This window comes from Protopterus annectens, chromosome 11.part0 (assembly GCF_019279795.1).
Source record: "Protopterus annectens isolate FY-2018-M chromosome 11.part0, PAN1.0, whole genome shotgun sequence".
NCBI classification, from domain to species: domain Eukaryota; kingdom Metazoa; phylum Chordata; order Ceratodontiformes; family Protopteridae; genus Protopterus; species Protopterus annectens.
The window spans coordinates 713,551,043-713,567,730 of record NC_056745.1 but is presented as its reverse complement, the minus strand read 5'-3'; the positions used below and the strand labels follow the sequence as shown (position 1 = coordinate 713,567,730).

Genomic DNA, 16,688 nt, shown 5'->3' with positions numbered 1-16,688 from the left:
GCAGTTGACTTCTGCAAGCATTCTGAGGACACATACAGTTTCCTACTGTACATGTAAATGCATAGATATGCAACTGTAGCCTCTTTTTCCCCTCCTCCATACTCTACTCTCTATGCCTTGGGTCTCCTATCCCTTGTCTTAGCTGGGATATCTATTGTGATGTTGGTGTGTATTGCTTACTTATTTGTCTGGAATCCTGTTTTTTCTTTTTTTTCCAATTTGATTACAGCCTTCCTTGGGCACCTGGCATCTGGAAACACTGACACTGAAGAAATGGGGAAAATGGGGATGCTTATGTATGTAAGCCAGTTCTGACGCGGAGAGAAAATGCGACATCAGCACGCCCGGATCCAGACTTTGGAACCCGCCGACCCCGGGGCTGCCTGGAGCAGGACAACCCATATGTTATGACTGCAGTTGTATATCTATCGGACATCTACATTTATGGTAGGTACAAAACTGTACTTTTCGGTGCTTCCTATGACCTTACCTTTTGTAGTATCTGTAAGACATTTGTGCCTAAGACACTCAAAAGCCATTTGTCTTCCCCTGACCCCTGAAAACCAGCAGCTTAAGCAGTTAGCCCAGGGTACCATGGCAGAATCCTTTAACCCAGAAAAACTTCCACTAGGTAAAAAGGCTTTAGCTATCCTACTTCCACCAGACATCCCTCTAGAAGTGAGTAATAGCTCTGTAGGTCATTCGGCATCTACATTGGATTCCTCTGCTACGGCACCATTGGAGGGTAGCATTTATCTGTCTTTTCACACATCCTCTGAGGCTTTGCAGGTGTCTGCTCCAGAGATTGAGGGGGAACTGTGGCTGATTATCTCAGATGGTCCTAGAGGAATTCCGCAGATATTTGTCAGGGAGGAGTTTCTGGATTCCCTTATCAAATCTCGCCAAGGGTCAGAACCGCTGGTATTTGTTAGGGCTGATTTCCCTTCCAAGAAAAAAATAAAAATATGAAGCATGTTTTGGTCCATCCTAAGAATCCTTAAAGGGAATGGCAAGAGTTTACTCATGACTTGTTTTCTGCCTTGATGACCCTAAAGTCTCCTCAGGGGGTTTCAGTATCTGCTTCTCTTTGGACCTGTCCCCCTTTAAATGGCTTATGGAACCAGATTCTTCAGATAAGGATTCAGTGTTCGATGAGGGATCTTTGTCCTATTCTTCACAGATGCCTTCATCTTTGGCTTATGATTCTGATAAAGAGAAGTCTGTTAGCCCAGAGTCTCCTTTTGAGGAACTGTCCTTTGGGGCACAACTCCTAGAATGATGGAATACTTTAAGTGGGCTTCTTCTCAAGTGTCTGATATTCAGAGAAGATCTTATGAGTTGCTTCAGATGGATACTCCTAAGCCATCGGCAGTTCCTCCTGCGTTGGCTGCCTTGTTGGATACTTTCATTGCTGCTTCCAAGTGTCCTGATTCTCAGCCTCCGGCTCCTAAGAAACCTGACAGAATCTATAAGGCTGAGGATTGTCAGTTTTTATTTAAATGTCCTCCTGCTGATCCTGCTGTGGTGTCAGTCTCTTCTGACAAACCTTCTAAACTTTTGCCTACTGATAAGCACAGTAGGGCAATGGAGAGGATTGGTAAGAAAGTTTACACTGCTTCTATTTTGGCCATTAGTGCTGTTAATTACCAGACCCACATGACCAAGTGTACTCTTGCCTTGATTGCTTAGGCTTGCCAGGTTATTTCTGACCTCCCTGATTCTCAAGGCAAATACTCTGCCTTATCTATTTTAGGTTCTGCTTCTCAAGTGGCTCGCTACTCTATTAAGTGCAGCTATGATGCTGCTGTTGCCTCTTCCAGGGCTGCAGCTTTTGGGTCTGTCATAAGGCATTATTCTTGGCTTCATCTCCAGTTTTTGTCTGTGGACATTAAGGCCAATTTGTTGGATGCTCCTTTGGATAATAAACATCTTTTTGGGACTGCAGTTTCTGCTGACATGTTTTAAGTCTCTTCAAGAGAAGGGCAAAGCCTTGCAGGACCTTAACCATATTTTTGACTCTCCTATCCCAAGGTTCCAGAAGAATTATCCTTCTAGACCTGCTTTTGTTCTCAGGCAACCACACCAGGCCTCCAAGGGCAAGAAGGGTGCTAAGGCCTCTCAGATTTCTGTGGACCAGAAGCCTTCTTTATCTAATAAGTCTGCTTCTGTTTGACAGTTCACCCCCTTTCATTTAGACCAGGTTCCTTTATCCCTTCAGCTTTCATTTTGTCTTCCAAATTGGCATCTCATTGCTTCAGACTCTTAGTTTTTTTTGTCATTCATCAGGGTTACTTCATGGTATAGAAGTGTCTCTCTCCTTTTTTTTAGGGATTTCTCAACCTCCTGTAGAGCACCTTTCTCATTTCCTAGAGGTTCTAGGGTCCCTGGTGAACCAAGGAACCATTCAAACTGCCCCCCCTTCCCAAATGGGAAAGGGTTTTTATTCCAGGATGTTCCTGCTTCCCCGAAAGGTGGCCACTTGGAGACCTCTTCTGGATGTCTCTTGGCTCAACACCTTTTTTAAGGTCCCTTCTTTTTGGATGGATACTCTTCAAACCCTGTTTCCTCTGTTACTACCACAGGCTTTTCTGCTGTCTTTGGATATGAAAGATGCTTATCCTCATATCCCTCTTCACCCTCTTTTTAGTAAGTTTTTACATTTCTCCTGTGTCATCCTTTCATTTTCAATTCTCTGCTTTGCCTTTTGGTCTCTCTACTGCCCCAAGGGTATTCACAAAATGCCTAACTCCTCTGATTATTTCCTGCAGGCGCCAAGGCATTCAGATTTGTCCTTATATATATGATCTGTTGCTTCAGGCACCTTCTTCTAGTTGCCTCTGACAGGATCTGGAGTTCACCATCTCTCTTCTTCAAAGTCTGGGATCCACTATCAACTTCCAAAAGTCCATCCTAACTCCCTCTCAGGATCATGTATATCTGGAATGCAGGATTCAAACAGTGCCAATGTTGACCACTCTTCTATCTCCAAAAGTTTTGTCATTGACAGCCTTATTTCAGTCTCTTCTTCCTCTGACTGTCATGTCAGCCAAGGAGTTTCTTCAGGCCCTGAGGTTCATGGCCTCTTCTGCTCCAGTGCTTCTTCTTGCTAGACTGTATATGCGGAAACTTTAGTGGTACCTCGTGTAATATTGGCTGCAGCACTATCACCCTCTGGATTTCAGTACACCTCTCCTTCCCTGTCTAAAGAAGGAATTTGAGTGGTGGATTCACCAGTTTGCTCTCAACCCAGGCTGGCATTTTCAGCCTCCAGCCCCTCACCAATGCCTCAGATATGGGGTGGGTGGCTTCTTTTGGTCACCTGAAAGTTCAGAGTCTCTGGCCTCCCCATCAGAAGACAGACTATATCAACATCAAAGAGATGAGAGCTTTGATTTTGGCTCTTCAAGCTTTTCACCAATGTTCTCTCCAGGCCCCTTGAAGGTGTATACAGACAACACTATGATGTGGTATATCAGCAAGCAGGAAGGCAAAAAAATCTTACTTCCCCTACAGGATGGCTCTTCAGACTTGGGAAGTGGCTCTCAGTTATCAGTTAACTCTTCAGGCAGTATACATTCCTTCAGAGCACAGTCTAGTGGCAGACTGTGTGAGCAGGCTCAAAACAGGCTCACGAATGGATGCTTCACAGAGATGTATTTCTGGACATTGTCCATTGGTGGGTATTCTTCTGGTAGGTCTTTTTGCCTCCCCTATGACCAGACAGCTTCCTTTCTTCTGTTCCAGAGTGCCATGCCATTTGGCATGGAAGACAGATGCCCTTTCTATCCCTTGGAAGGGGATTTTCTTTATGCTTTCCCTCCCCTTCTTCTGCTTCCAAGAGTACTGCAGAAGATTCAGCTGGACTCCCCAAAAGTCTGGCTAGTGAATCCCTTTTGGTCAAGATACCACTGGTTCCCCCTTTTAATACATCTATCTAGGGCACTCACCACAATTTACCTCACCAGTTGAATCTCCTCACACAGGACAAAGGGGTCTCTAATCCATCTTCACTTGTCCACTCTTCACCTAACACTGTGGGTGATAGGGTTTTGATCCCTACAGGCACAGGAGATAAGGATACCCTCAACCAGAAAGTCTTATATGTCCAAATGGAAAAGATTTTCTGTCTGATGCCATGTTCGTAACCAGGGCCCTTTTTCAGTGAGGGTCCCCCCTCTGGTCCTCTCTTGTTTGCGTGAGTTGCTCCAGTCTGGCTTGGCCTACTCTTCTGTGAAGGCCAATTTGTCAGCCCTTTCTGCTTGCCTGCCCATGAATCCTCCTTTGGTTTCTCATTTTAAGGTCAAACAATTAATTAAAGGCATCTTGCATATTAGGCCTTCAAGGAAATGTGATGTCCTTCATGGATGCATCTGCAGTCATAACAGCTGGGTTGTCCTGTCGTCAGGCAGCCCGTCAGTCGGCCGGATTCCAAAGTCCGGGTCCGCTCGCTGATGTCGCTCTTCATCCGACGTCATCTCTGTTGGACTTCGGGTATAAAGGCATCAGCCGACGCCATTTTCCTCAGTCTTTCTTGCCGTGGCCAAGCAGAAGCTGTTCGCAAGTGCCGGTCGGTCGGATCAGAGATTTTTTCTACCGAATACTACTTCGAAGACTTCTAAAGCTAAGTACCCCGTTGGGGACTCTTTCTTGCCTCAGCCGATGTCAGAAAAAGTTAATAATTGTTTAACCTGTGGGAAACAAATACCTCATAAAGATTTCCATTCTTACTGCCTGCCTTGTTTAGGCCCAGCCCACGACGTAGCAGCCTGTTCGGCCTGTGCTTCCTTCAACCGACGAACGCTTAGGCGTCGGTCGGAGTTTGCAGAACAGTTTTGGTTCTGACTTTGCTTACATTATGTCGCCGGAACCTCCGACTACACTTTCTGCCAAAACGCAAAGAAAAGACCGACTTTCGCGGTCCGCGGTTTCGCTGAAACCACGCTTAAGCAAACCGAGTGTCTCGGTTTCGGCGAAACCGAAAACTGATCTAGGTACAGCCGAATCTATCTCTACACTTGAGGCCCTGCTACAATTCTTGAATCGGCCTCTGAAACTTTACCCACTGACTTATCAGACACCATTCCCTGGATGTCTCTACCCCAGCACGTGGTGCTGCTAGGCCTCCAGCAGCCATGTCCATTAAGGCCTTCGCCAGGGCTAAAGCAGCCAAGTCTACCAAATCAGTGCCTGTTAAACCACCCTCAACCAGGCCCTCTTCTAGCTCTCAAATGCTCACCTTGGCAGAAGATTTGATTTCTTTAATTAGAGGATCTCAACCTCACCCAGACAGGGCCTCTCAGCCCCAGATAAGAGACCTAGGGCAGAGCCCTGAGCCAGTGTCCTCTGATGATTCTGCAGATGAATCAGACATTACTGACCAGCCAGAGGCCCCTTTCTAATTTTGAGGATTCTGATGCTGAAGAATCCATTCCAGCTGCTTCCTCCAGAAGAATTCTCCTTTGGGGAAACCTTGCATGCCATGAGAGCAGTTCCAATGGCAGCAACAAGAATTCTCAGATTCGAAAAGACTTAGAACCTTTCTGCACCTTCCACAGCACAGGCCCTTAGCTATACCTCCTGTTCTTTCTGTGGTAGATGATGCTTTTAATGATGTCTGCTCTGCTCCAGACTCATTACCCCAGCCCTGCCAAACCAGACAGATTTTACAGGGTGCCTGACACTCATCACCACCTTTACAAGGCCCCCTTGCAGACCCAGCAACTATATCCCAGGGCCCCAAGCCAGTTGCAGCCGCCATAGCCAAAAACCCTACTCCTTCTGAAAGGGAAGCAAGGGCATTAGACAGATGGGGTAAAAAGTATACACTTCAGCTACTCTCTCAGCTAGAGCTTTAAACTGCCAGTTTCACATGATACAATACCAAGAGTTTATGCTTGATCAGTTAACTAAAAATTATCCACTGATGAAGCTCTTGACAAGAAATATGTATTAGAAATGGTAAATAACATACAACAGGTTAGTAACCATTCCTTAAAATGTGGCTATGATGCACTGGAGGCTTCATTTAGATCAGCCATGACTGGCACAGTGATAAGAAGGCATGCATGGCTAAAGGAGCAAGCTCTACCAGATCATGTTAAAGCTAAATTGTTAGATGCTCCTATGGATAAGACAAGTTTGTTTGGTGCACCTGCCCAGCAGGTTATGAAGAAAATGGAAGAAAAGGCAAAATCAGTTCAAACTGTTAAAGACTTCCTGCAGGTTCAACCCCAAGGTTTAGCAGGAACTGGCCTGCCAAGAATTGGTCCTTTCCTGACTCCACAAGATTTCAAAGGGGCAGGAATAGGCGTTCCAGAGGCAGAAACCAAACCAGAGGAAGTGCCTACAGAGGACGACAGTGGCAAGGTAACAACAGAGGCACAGACACAGCCACTGCCACTACTTCAACACAGCCACAGTGACTTACTCCTAAAACCGCCTACCAGGGAGCAAATAGCAGCTCCACTAGGCGGAAGGTTAACTTTATTTGCAAAGAACTGGCACCACATAACAAAAGACAAGTGGATTCTGCAAATTATACATCAAGGTTACCGATTCCACTTCCACACTATACCAGTCAAAAGGGGAATGCCAAATCTACCTCCAAATCAAAAAACAGAAGCTTTACAACAGATAATGGAGTTAGCAAACATGAGAGCTGTGGAAAAAGTGCCTGCAGCAGAGCAAGGAAAGGGGTTCTACTCCAGACTGTTCCTAGTTCCAAGAAAGGAAAAAAGTTGGAGACCAATTCTCGACCTGTCCACCTTGAATACATACATCATTGTCCCAAAATTCAAAATGCTGACCCTACAGCAACTTCTTCCCATGCTGGGCAAGGAGTGTTGGCTGGTAACTCTAGATCTCAAGGAGGCATACCTGCACCCCCCTATTCGAGCAATCTGCTGAAGATACCTCAGATTTCTTGCAGGATCAGAGCACTATCAATTCTCAGCATTGCCTTTTGGCTTATCTACTGCCAGAGTATTCACAAAATGCCTGGCATCAGTAATCGCATACTGCAGACTACAGGGAATTCATATTTACCCATACCTGGACGACTGCCTGCTACAAGGGGACAACAAAAGCAAGTTGACAACAGATTTGCAAAGGGTCATTTACTTGCTACAAGCACTGGGATACACAGTCAATCTACAAATGTCAAGACTGATACCATCCCAAACAAGGACATTCTTGGGAGTGGAATTGGACACAGTGAGACAAATGGCACTCCTAACTACAGAAAAACAAAAAGAACTCCCTCTTTACTTCTTGTCATTAACAAAGCTGAACAAATTAACAGCAAGAAAAGTTCTGCAGGCCTTGGGCTTCATGGCATCATGCATAATTTTGATTCCATTTGCCAGACTACATATGAGAAAACTACAGTGGTACCTACGGAATTTATGGTCCCAACACAGGCACAGCCTCGAAACAGAAATCCCACTAATTCCATGCTTAAAACAGGAGTTCCTATGGTGGGCCCAGGCATGCCAGTCCAACCCAGGCCTTCCCTTTCACAGATGTCAAGCAAGCCAGAGCATTACAACAGATGCTTCAGACCTAGGATGGGGGGCCCACATGCTGGACAAATGCGTGCAAGGATTGTGGACTCAGGATCAACTTCACCTGCACATCAACCTAAAAGAAATGCTGGCTGTAAAACTGGCTATCCAAAAGTTCAGACCATTCCTCAAAGAGGGCCAGCTGCTGATAAGGACAGACAACACCACAGTCATGTGGTACATCAACAAACAGGGAGGCACTCATTCATACCCCCTATGCAGAATGACTTTGGAACTGTGGACCCTGGCACTCAGCTACAACATCCAGCTGCAAGCAAGATTTGTACCAGGAAAAGAAAATACTCTAGCGGACATTTTAAGCAGGACCACATCAGATGCTCACGAATGGCACCTGCACCCGGACATCTTCAGGACCATTACAAAGAAGTGGGGAATGCCTCAGATAGATCTATTTGCATCTCCTCACAATCACCAACTCAAAAAATTCTGCACAAGGACATTTCACCCACTAGCATGGAAAGTGGATTCGCTCTCCTTCAGCTGGAAGCGCCTAACAGTTTATGCATTCCCACCTCTACCCTTGATATACAAAGTACTCCTAAAAATCAAGGAAGAACATCCAAGGATAATCCTGATAGCTCCAAACTGGCCAAGACAGCACTGGTATCCACTACTAAGGAGCTTGTCTCGGAACAATATGTGGCCAATACCCCTGATGCCTTTGATGCTAACTCAGAACAACTACAGCACCATACATCCAAACCTGAAAACCTTACAACTGACTGCATGGAACATCACATAGCAGCAGCTAATCAAGAACTTTCCCAAAGAGTTAAAGACATTATTCTTGAAGCACGCAGACCTTCAACAAGAAGGAACTACGCTGGAAAATGGAAAAGGTTTGTCAGTTGGAGTTCTGAAAGAGGAAAAGATGTGTCAAACATAGATATGCCTAACATCCTGGAGTATCTGGCGAACTTCTCCATTCAGGCCTGTCCTACTCCTCCATCAAGATACATGCATCAGCTATTTCAGCAGAATACAGCTTTGATCCACGATTTTTCACACCCTCTGCTCAGACAATTTCTCAGAGGAATCAAGAATGTAAAACCTCCAAGAAAACCACCATTACCAGCTTGGGACTTAAACTTCAGACTAGAAAAGTTGACACTATCACCCTTTGAGCCAGCAGCAACAGCAGACTTACAACACCTGTCATGGAAAACTGCTTTCCTACTGGCAATTACCTCAGCAAGGAGGGTTTCAGAACTACAGGCCTTAATGGCAGTGCAACCCTTCCTAATCTTCCACCAAGATAGAGTATCCATGAGGACTAATCCAACATTTATGCCTAAGGTGGTATCCAGAGTGTCTTTAAACCAGGCAATCCACCTACCTACCTTCTTTCCCAACCCACAAAACAGAGGGAAAGAATACTGCATACCTTGGATGTACATAGACAGCTACGCTACTACTTGGACAGAACCAAAAGCAGCAGAAAGACTGACCAACTTTTGTGGCCTATGCAACAGGAAGAGAGGAAAAGCTATTTCCAAACAGACAATCTCCAAATGGATAGGAAATTGCATACGATTCTGTTACTCCTTCCATGGAAAACCAATTCCACAGAACATAAGACCTCATTCTACAAGGGCAACAGCCACTACCACAGCCTTCTTACGAGGAGTGGCTACCAAAGACATTATTGAGGCGGCTACTTGGACCTCCGTGCATACATTTGCCAAGCATTATAATTTGCCTCTATATTCCAGATCCCGAGCAGGGTTTGCCACTGCTGTATTGCAAGGGATCCTAAACACACCTTAATCTACTTTTATCCTCCTCCCCCTAGTTGGCTATGGTATTCTACCCAGCTGTTATGACTGCAGATGCATCCATGAAGGACATAGTACAGTTTTGTACCTACCATAAATGTAGATGTCCGAACTGGATAGCATCTGCAGTCAGGATTACCCTCCCTCCTTCCCCTCTGAGGTACTCCTAGGGTGTTTACCCTCCTAATAGCTAGCTGATGGGGGGGAGTCTTTTATGGTGTATTTGTTTGTATATATGTACATACATGCTTATTTTTGTGGTTACCTCTATCCTTTTGGAAACATTGGCATCTATCCAAAATTTTTAGCCTTCAGGAGGGCTTCTGGCATCTGGGGCAAGAAACACTGAGGAAAATGGCGTCGGCTGATGCCTTTATACGAAGTCCAACAGAGATGACGTCGGATGAGAAGCGACATCAGCGAAGCGGACCCGGACTTTGGAATCCGGCCGACTGACGGGCTGCCTGACGACAGGACAACCCAGCTGATGTCCTTCATGGATGCATCTGCAGTCATAACAGCTGGGTTGTCCTGCCGTCAGGCAGCCCGTCGGCCGGATTCCAAAGTCGGGTCCGCTTCGCTGATGTCGCATCTCTGTTGGACTTCGGGTATAAAGGCATCAGCCATCTTCCCCAGTCTTTCTTGCGGCGTGGCGCCAAGCAGAAGCTGTTCGCAAGTGCCGGTCGGTCGGATCCAGAGATTTTTCTACCGAATACTGCCGACCGAAGACTTCTAAAGCTAAGTACCCGTTGGGGACTCTTTCTTGCCTCAGCCGATGTCAGAAAAAGTTAATAATTGTTTAACCTGTGGGAAACAAATACCTCATAAAGATTTCCATTCTTACTGTCTGCCTTGTTTAGGCCCAGCCCACGGCGTAGCAGCCTGTTCGGCCTGTGCTTCCTTCAACCGCGAGCGGTCGGAGTTTGCAGAACAGTTTTCGGTTCTGTCTTTGCTTACATTATGTCGACGGAACCTCAGCCTACACTTTCTGCCAAAAAAAGCAAAGAAAAAGTCCGTCACTTGCGGTCCGCGGTTTCGCTGAAACCACGCTTAAGCAAACCGCGAGTGTCTCGGTTTCGGCGAAACCGAGAAAACTGATCTAGGTACAGCGAATCTATCTCTACACTTGAGGCCCCTGCTACAATTCTTGAATCGGCCTCTGAAGCGTTACCCACTCACTTATCAGACACCATTCCCTGGATGTCTCTACCCCAGCGTGGTGCTGCTAGGCCTCCAGCAGCCATGTCCATTAAGGCCTTCGCCAGGGCTAAAGCAGCCAAGTCTACCAAATCAGTGCCTGTTAAACCACCCTCAACCAGGCCCACTTCCAGTTCTCAAATGCTCACCTTGGCAGAAGATTTGATTTCTTTAATTAGAGGATCTCAACCTCACCCAGACAGGGCCTCTCAGCCCCCAGATAAGAGACCTAGGGCAGAGCCCCCTGAGCCAGTGTCCTCTGATGATTCTGCAGATGAATCAGACATTACTGACCAGCCAGAGGCCCCTTTTTCTAATTTTGAGGATTCTGATGCTGAAGAATCAATTCCAGCTGCTTCCCCTCCTGAAGAATTCTCCTTTGGGGAAACCTTGCATGCCATGCGAGAGCAGTTCCAATGGCAGCAACAAGAATTCTCAGATTCGAAAAGACTTAGAACCTTACTGCACCTTCCACAGCACTGGCCCTTAGCTTTACCTCCTGTTTTTTATGTGGTAGATGGCGCTTTTAATGATGTCTGCTCTGCTCCAGACTCATTACCCCAGCCCTGCCAAACCAGACAGATTTTACAGGGTGCCTGACACTCATCACCACCTTTACAAGGCCCCCCTTGCAGACCCAGAAACTATATCCCAGGGTCCCAAGGCAGTTGCCGCGACCATAGCTAAAACCCTACTCCTTCTGAAAGGGAAGCAAGGTCATTAGACAGATGGGGTAAAAAAGTATATACTTCAGCTACTCTCTCAGCTAGAGCTTTAAACTGCCAGTTTCACATGATACAATACCAAGAGTTTATGCTTGATCAGTTAACTAAAAATTAACCTCTGATGAAGCTCTTGACAAGAAATATGTATTAGAAATGGTAAATAACATACAACAGGTTAGTAACCATTCCTTAAAATGTGGCTATGATGCACTGGAGGCTTCATTTAGATCAGCCATGACTGGCACAGTGATAAGAAGGCATGCATGGCTAAAGGAGCAAGCTCTACCAGATCATGTTAAAGCTAAATTGTTAGATGCTCCTATGGATAAGACAAGTTTGTTTGGTGCACCTGCCCAGCAGGTTATGAAGAAAATGGAAGAAAAGGCAAAATCAGTTCAAACTGTTAAAGATTTCCTGCAGGTTCAACCCCAAGGTTTAGCAGGAACTGGCCTGCCAAGAATTGGTCCTTTCCTGACTCCACAAGATTTCAAAGGGGCAGGAATAGGCGTTCCAGAGGCAGAAACCAAACCAGAGGAAGTGCCTACAGAGGGCGACAGTGGCAAGGTAGCAACAGAGGCACAGACACAGCCACTGCCAGTACTTCAACACAGCGACAGTGACTTAGTCCTCAAACGCCTACCAGGGAGCAAATAGCAGCTCCACTAGGCGGAAGGTTAACTTTATTTGCAAAGAACTGGCACCACATAACAAAAGACAAGTGGATTCTACAAATTATACATCAAGGTTACCGATTCCACTTCCACACTATACCAGTCAAAAGAGGAATGCCAAATCTACCTCCAAATCAAAAAACAGAAGCTTTACAACAGATAATGGAGTTAGCAAACATGAGAGCTGTGGAAAAAGTGCCAACAGCAGAACAAGGAAAGGGGTTCTACTCCAGACTGTTCCTAGTTCCAAGAAAGGAAAAAAGTTGGAGACCAATTCTCGACCTGTCCACCTTGAATACATACATCATTGTCCCAAAATTCAAAATGCTGACCCTACAGCAACTTCTTCCCATGCTGGGCAAGGAGTGTTGGCTGGTAACTCTAGATCTCAAGGAGGCATACCTGCACGTCCCTATTCGACCAATCTGCAGAAGATACCTCAGATTTCTTGCAGGATCAGAGCACTATCAATTCTCAGCATTGCCTTTTGGCTTATCTACTGCCAGAGTATTCACAAAATGCCTGGCATCAGTAATCGCATACTGCAGACTGCAGGGAATTCATATTTACCCATACCTGGACGACTGCCTGCTACAAGGGGACAACAAAAGCAAGTTGACAACAGATTTGCAAAGGGTCATTTACTTGCTACAAGCATTGGGATACACAGTCAACCTACAAAAGTCAAGACTGATACCATCCCAAACAAGGACATTCTTGGGATGAATTGGACACAGTGAGACAGATGGCATTCCTAACTACAGAAAAACAAAAAGAACTCCCTCTTTACTTCTTGTCGCTAACAAAGCTGAACAAATTAACAGCAAGAAAAGTTCTGCAGGCCTTGGGCTTCATGGCATCATGCATAATTTTGGTTCCATTTGCCAGGCTACATATGAGAAAATTACAGTGGTACCTACGGAATTTATGGTCCCAACACAGACACAGCCTCGAAACAGAAATCCCACTAATTCCATGCTTAAAACAGGAGTTCCTATGGTGGGCCCAGGCATGCCGGTCCAACCCAGGCCTTCCCTTTCACAGATGTCAAGCAAGCCAGAGCATTACAACAGATGCTTCAGACCTAGGATGGGGCCCACATGCTGGACAAATGCGTGCAAGGATTGTGGACTCAGGATCAACTTCACCTGCACATCAACATAAAAGAAATGCTGGCTGTAAAACTGGCTATTCAAAGGTTCAGACCATTTCTCAAAGAGGGCCAGCTGTTGATAAGGACAGACAACACCACAGTCATGTGGTACATCAACAAACAGGGAGGCACTCATTCATACCCCCTATGCAGAATGACTATGGAACTGTGGACCCTGGCACTCAGCTACAACATCCAGCTGCAAGCAAGATTTGTACCAGGAAAAGAAAATACTCTAGCGGACATTTTAAGCAGGACCACTTCAGATGCTCACGAATGGCACCTGCACCCGGACATCTTCAGGACCATTACAAAGAAGTGGGGAATGCCTCAGATAGATCTATTTGCATCTCCTCACAATCACCAACTCAAAACATTCTGCACAAGGACATTCCACCCACTAGCATGGAAAGTGGATTCGCTCTCCTTCAGCTGGAAGGGCCTAACAGTTTATGCATTCCCACCTCTCTCCTTGATACACAAAGTACTCCTAAAAATCAAGGAAGAACATCCAAGGATAATCCTGATAGCTCCAAACTGGCCAAGACAACACTGGTATCCACTACTAAGGAGCTTGTCTCGAACAATCGTGGCCAATACCCTGATGCCTTTGATGCTAACTCAGAACAACTACAGCACCATACATCCAAACCTGAAAACCTTACAACTGACTGCATGGAACATCACATAGCAGCAGCTAAACAGGAACTTTCCCAAAGAGTTAAAGATATTATTCTTGAAGCACGCAGACCTTCAACAAGAAGGAACTACGCTGGAAAATGGAAAAGGTTTGTCAGTTGGAGTTCTGAGAGAGGAAAAGATGTGTCAAACATAGATATGCCTAACATCCTGGAGTACCTGGCCGAACTTCTCCATTCAGGCCTGTCCTACTCCTCCATCAAGATACATGCATCAGCTATTTCAGCAGAATACAGCTTTGATCCACCTGTTTTTTCACACCCTCTGCTCAGACAATTTCTCAGAGGAATCAAGAATGTAAAACCTCCAAGAAAACCACCATTACCAGCTTGGGACTTAAACGTACTAGAAAAGTTGACACTATCACCCTTTGAGCCAGCAGCAACAGCAGACTTACAACACCTGTCATGGAAAACTGCTTTCCTACTGGCGATTACCTCAGCAAGGAGGGTTTCAGAACTACAGGCCTTAATGGCAGTGCAACCCTTCCTAATCTTCCACCAAGATAGAGTATCCATGAGGACTAATCCAACATTTATGCCTAAGGTGGTATCCAGGGTGTCTTTAAACCAGGCAATCCACCTACCTACCTTCTTTCCCAACCCACAAAACAGAGGGGAAAGAATACTGCATACCTTGGATGTACATAGACAGCTACGCTACTACTTGGACAGAACCAAAAGCAGCAGAAAGACTGACCAACTTTTTGTGGCCTATGCAACAGGAAGAGAGGGATAAGCTATTTCCAAACAGACAATCTCCAAATGGATAGGAAATTGCATACGATTCTGTTACTCCTTCCATGGAAAACCAATTCCACAGAACATAAGACCTCATTCTACAAGGGCAACAGCCACTACCACAGCCTTCTTACGAGGAGTGGCTACCAAAGACATTATTGAGGCGGCTACTTGGACCTCCGTGCATACATTTGCCAAGCATTATAATTTGCCTCTATATTCCAGATCCCGAGCAGGGTTTGCCACTGCTGTACTGCAAGGGATCCTAAACACACCATAATCTACCTTTATCCTCCTCCCTAGTTGGCTATGGTATTCTACCCAGCTGTTATGACTGCAGATGCATCCATGAAGGACATAGTACAGTTTTGTACCTACCATAAATGTAGATGTCCGAACTGGATAGCATCTGCAGTCAGGATTACCCTCCCTCCTTCCCCTCTGAGGTACTCCTAGGGTGTTTACCCTCCTAATAGCTAGCTGATGGGGGGGAGTCTTTTATGGTGTATTTGTTTGTATATATGTACATACATGCTTATTTTTGTGGTTACCTCTATCCTTTTGGAAACATTGGCATCTATCCAAAAAATTTTAGCCTTCAGGAGGGCTTCTGGCATCTGGGGCAAGAAACACTGAGGAAGATGGTCGGCTGATGCCTTTATACCAGTCCAACAGAGATGACGTCGGATGAAGAGCGACATCAGCCGAAGCCGGACCCGGACTTTGGAATCCGGCCGACTGACGGGCTGCCTGACGGCAGGACAACCCAGCTGTTATGACTGCAGATGCTATCCAGTTCGGACATCTACATTTATGGTAGGTACAAAACTGTACTTTATGACTGCAGATGCTATCCAGTTCGGACATCTACATTTATGGTAGGTACAAAACTGTACTTTCCTCCTCTTGGGACCTTACTTTTGCATTGGAAAATTTGACTCAGGCTCCTTTTGAGCCTATAGATTCTGCTTCTTTCAACATTGTACCTGGGATACTCTTTTTTTTGCTGGCTACTCTGAGGGTTTCTGAGTTCAAGGCCTTTATGGCCATTCCTCCTTTTTTGTTTGTTCACAGGGACAGGGTGTCCCTTTGTAATTATCATTCTTTTGAGTCCAAGGTAGTAAATGAGTTGTCCTTGAATCATTTGGTACAACTCCCTTTATTTTATTTTACATTTGTTAACTGGGAAAGCCCGACTGGACACAGGTCCCTTTTCAGCGGAGGCCCGGGGAGAAAAGCAGCAAGTTACATTACATAAGTAAAATTAAACACAAAATAAAAAATTATATGCACAGTAAAATAAAATTAAAAAAATAATGAAGGTAACAATAAAAAGTTCAGTGTAGTAGAGGCAAAAATCAAACATTATAATTTTAGGATAAAAACATGCTATTTTGATAAAACTAATGCCATTCATAAGTCTAATCAGCTTTTTGTTTCCTTTCATCCCAGGACATTGGGTTTGGCTGTTTCTAAGGAAACCATCTCCTCCTGGATATCTAAGGCTATTTTCTTCTGTTTTACTTTTCATGACAAGTCTCTGCCTACTTCTTTTAGTTCTCATTCCACTAGGGCTGTTGCCTCTTCTGATGCCTTCTGTAAGGGGTTGGACACCACTTCCATCCTTAAAGCTGCTACTTGGTCTTCAGTGCATACCTTTACAGAGTGTTATAAGTTGGATATGGTTTCTAGGGCAAGAGCGGGTTTTGCTGAAACCATTTTATATGGGGTTGTTGAGGGCACTTCTCAGCCTTTCACCTCCTATTCAGTTTCTTGAGCTTTTTTTTTACTCTCCCTTCTGCTTAGAATACTGCAGCAGTAATATAGAAATATAACAGTTGATCTTACCATAACAGTAGATGTCCTTCTCTTCACTGTTGCCGTATTCACTCCCTCCCTCCTTCCAACCCCCTCTTGTTTGTTCTGTTTTTTGTTTTAGATTCCTTTCTGGCTGAGGGTTCCCCTTTTTCTTCTGCATTTTTTTCCCTTTTGGATGTGCATGGACTCCTTTGTCTTATGGAGACTGTTCTCTTCTGAGGTAGTTCAGTTCTGGGTAGTTGCATCCGTACGTCCCTTTTATACCCTATGTTTTGTGTTGAGAGAGCAAGTGTGATGTACAGTACATACAAGATCATTAGGCCTTTG

General features: G+C 45.2%; 1 protein-coding gene across 1 annotated transcript in view; it reads left to right on the top strand.

Annotated features, from left to right (window-relative positions):
* Positions 1-16,688, top strand: part of HIPK2 (homeodomain interacting protein kinase 2) — a 1,139,975-nt gene that overhangs the window by 174,038 nt on the left and 949,249 nt on the right. The gene's annotated exons all lie outside the window — the stretch shown is intronic.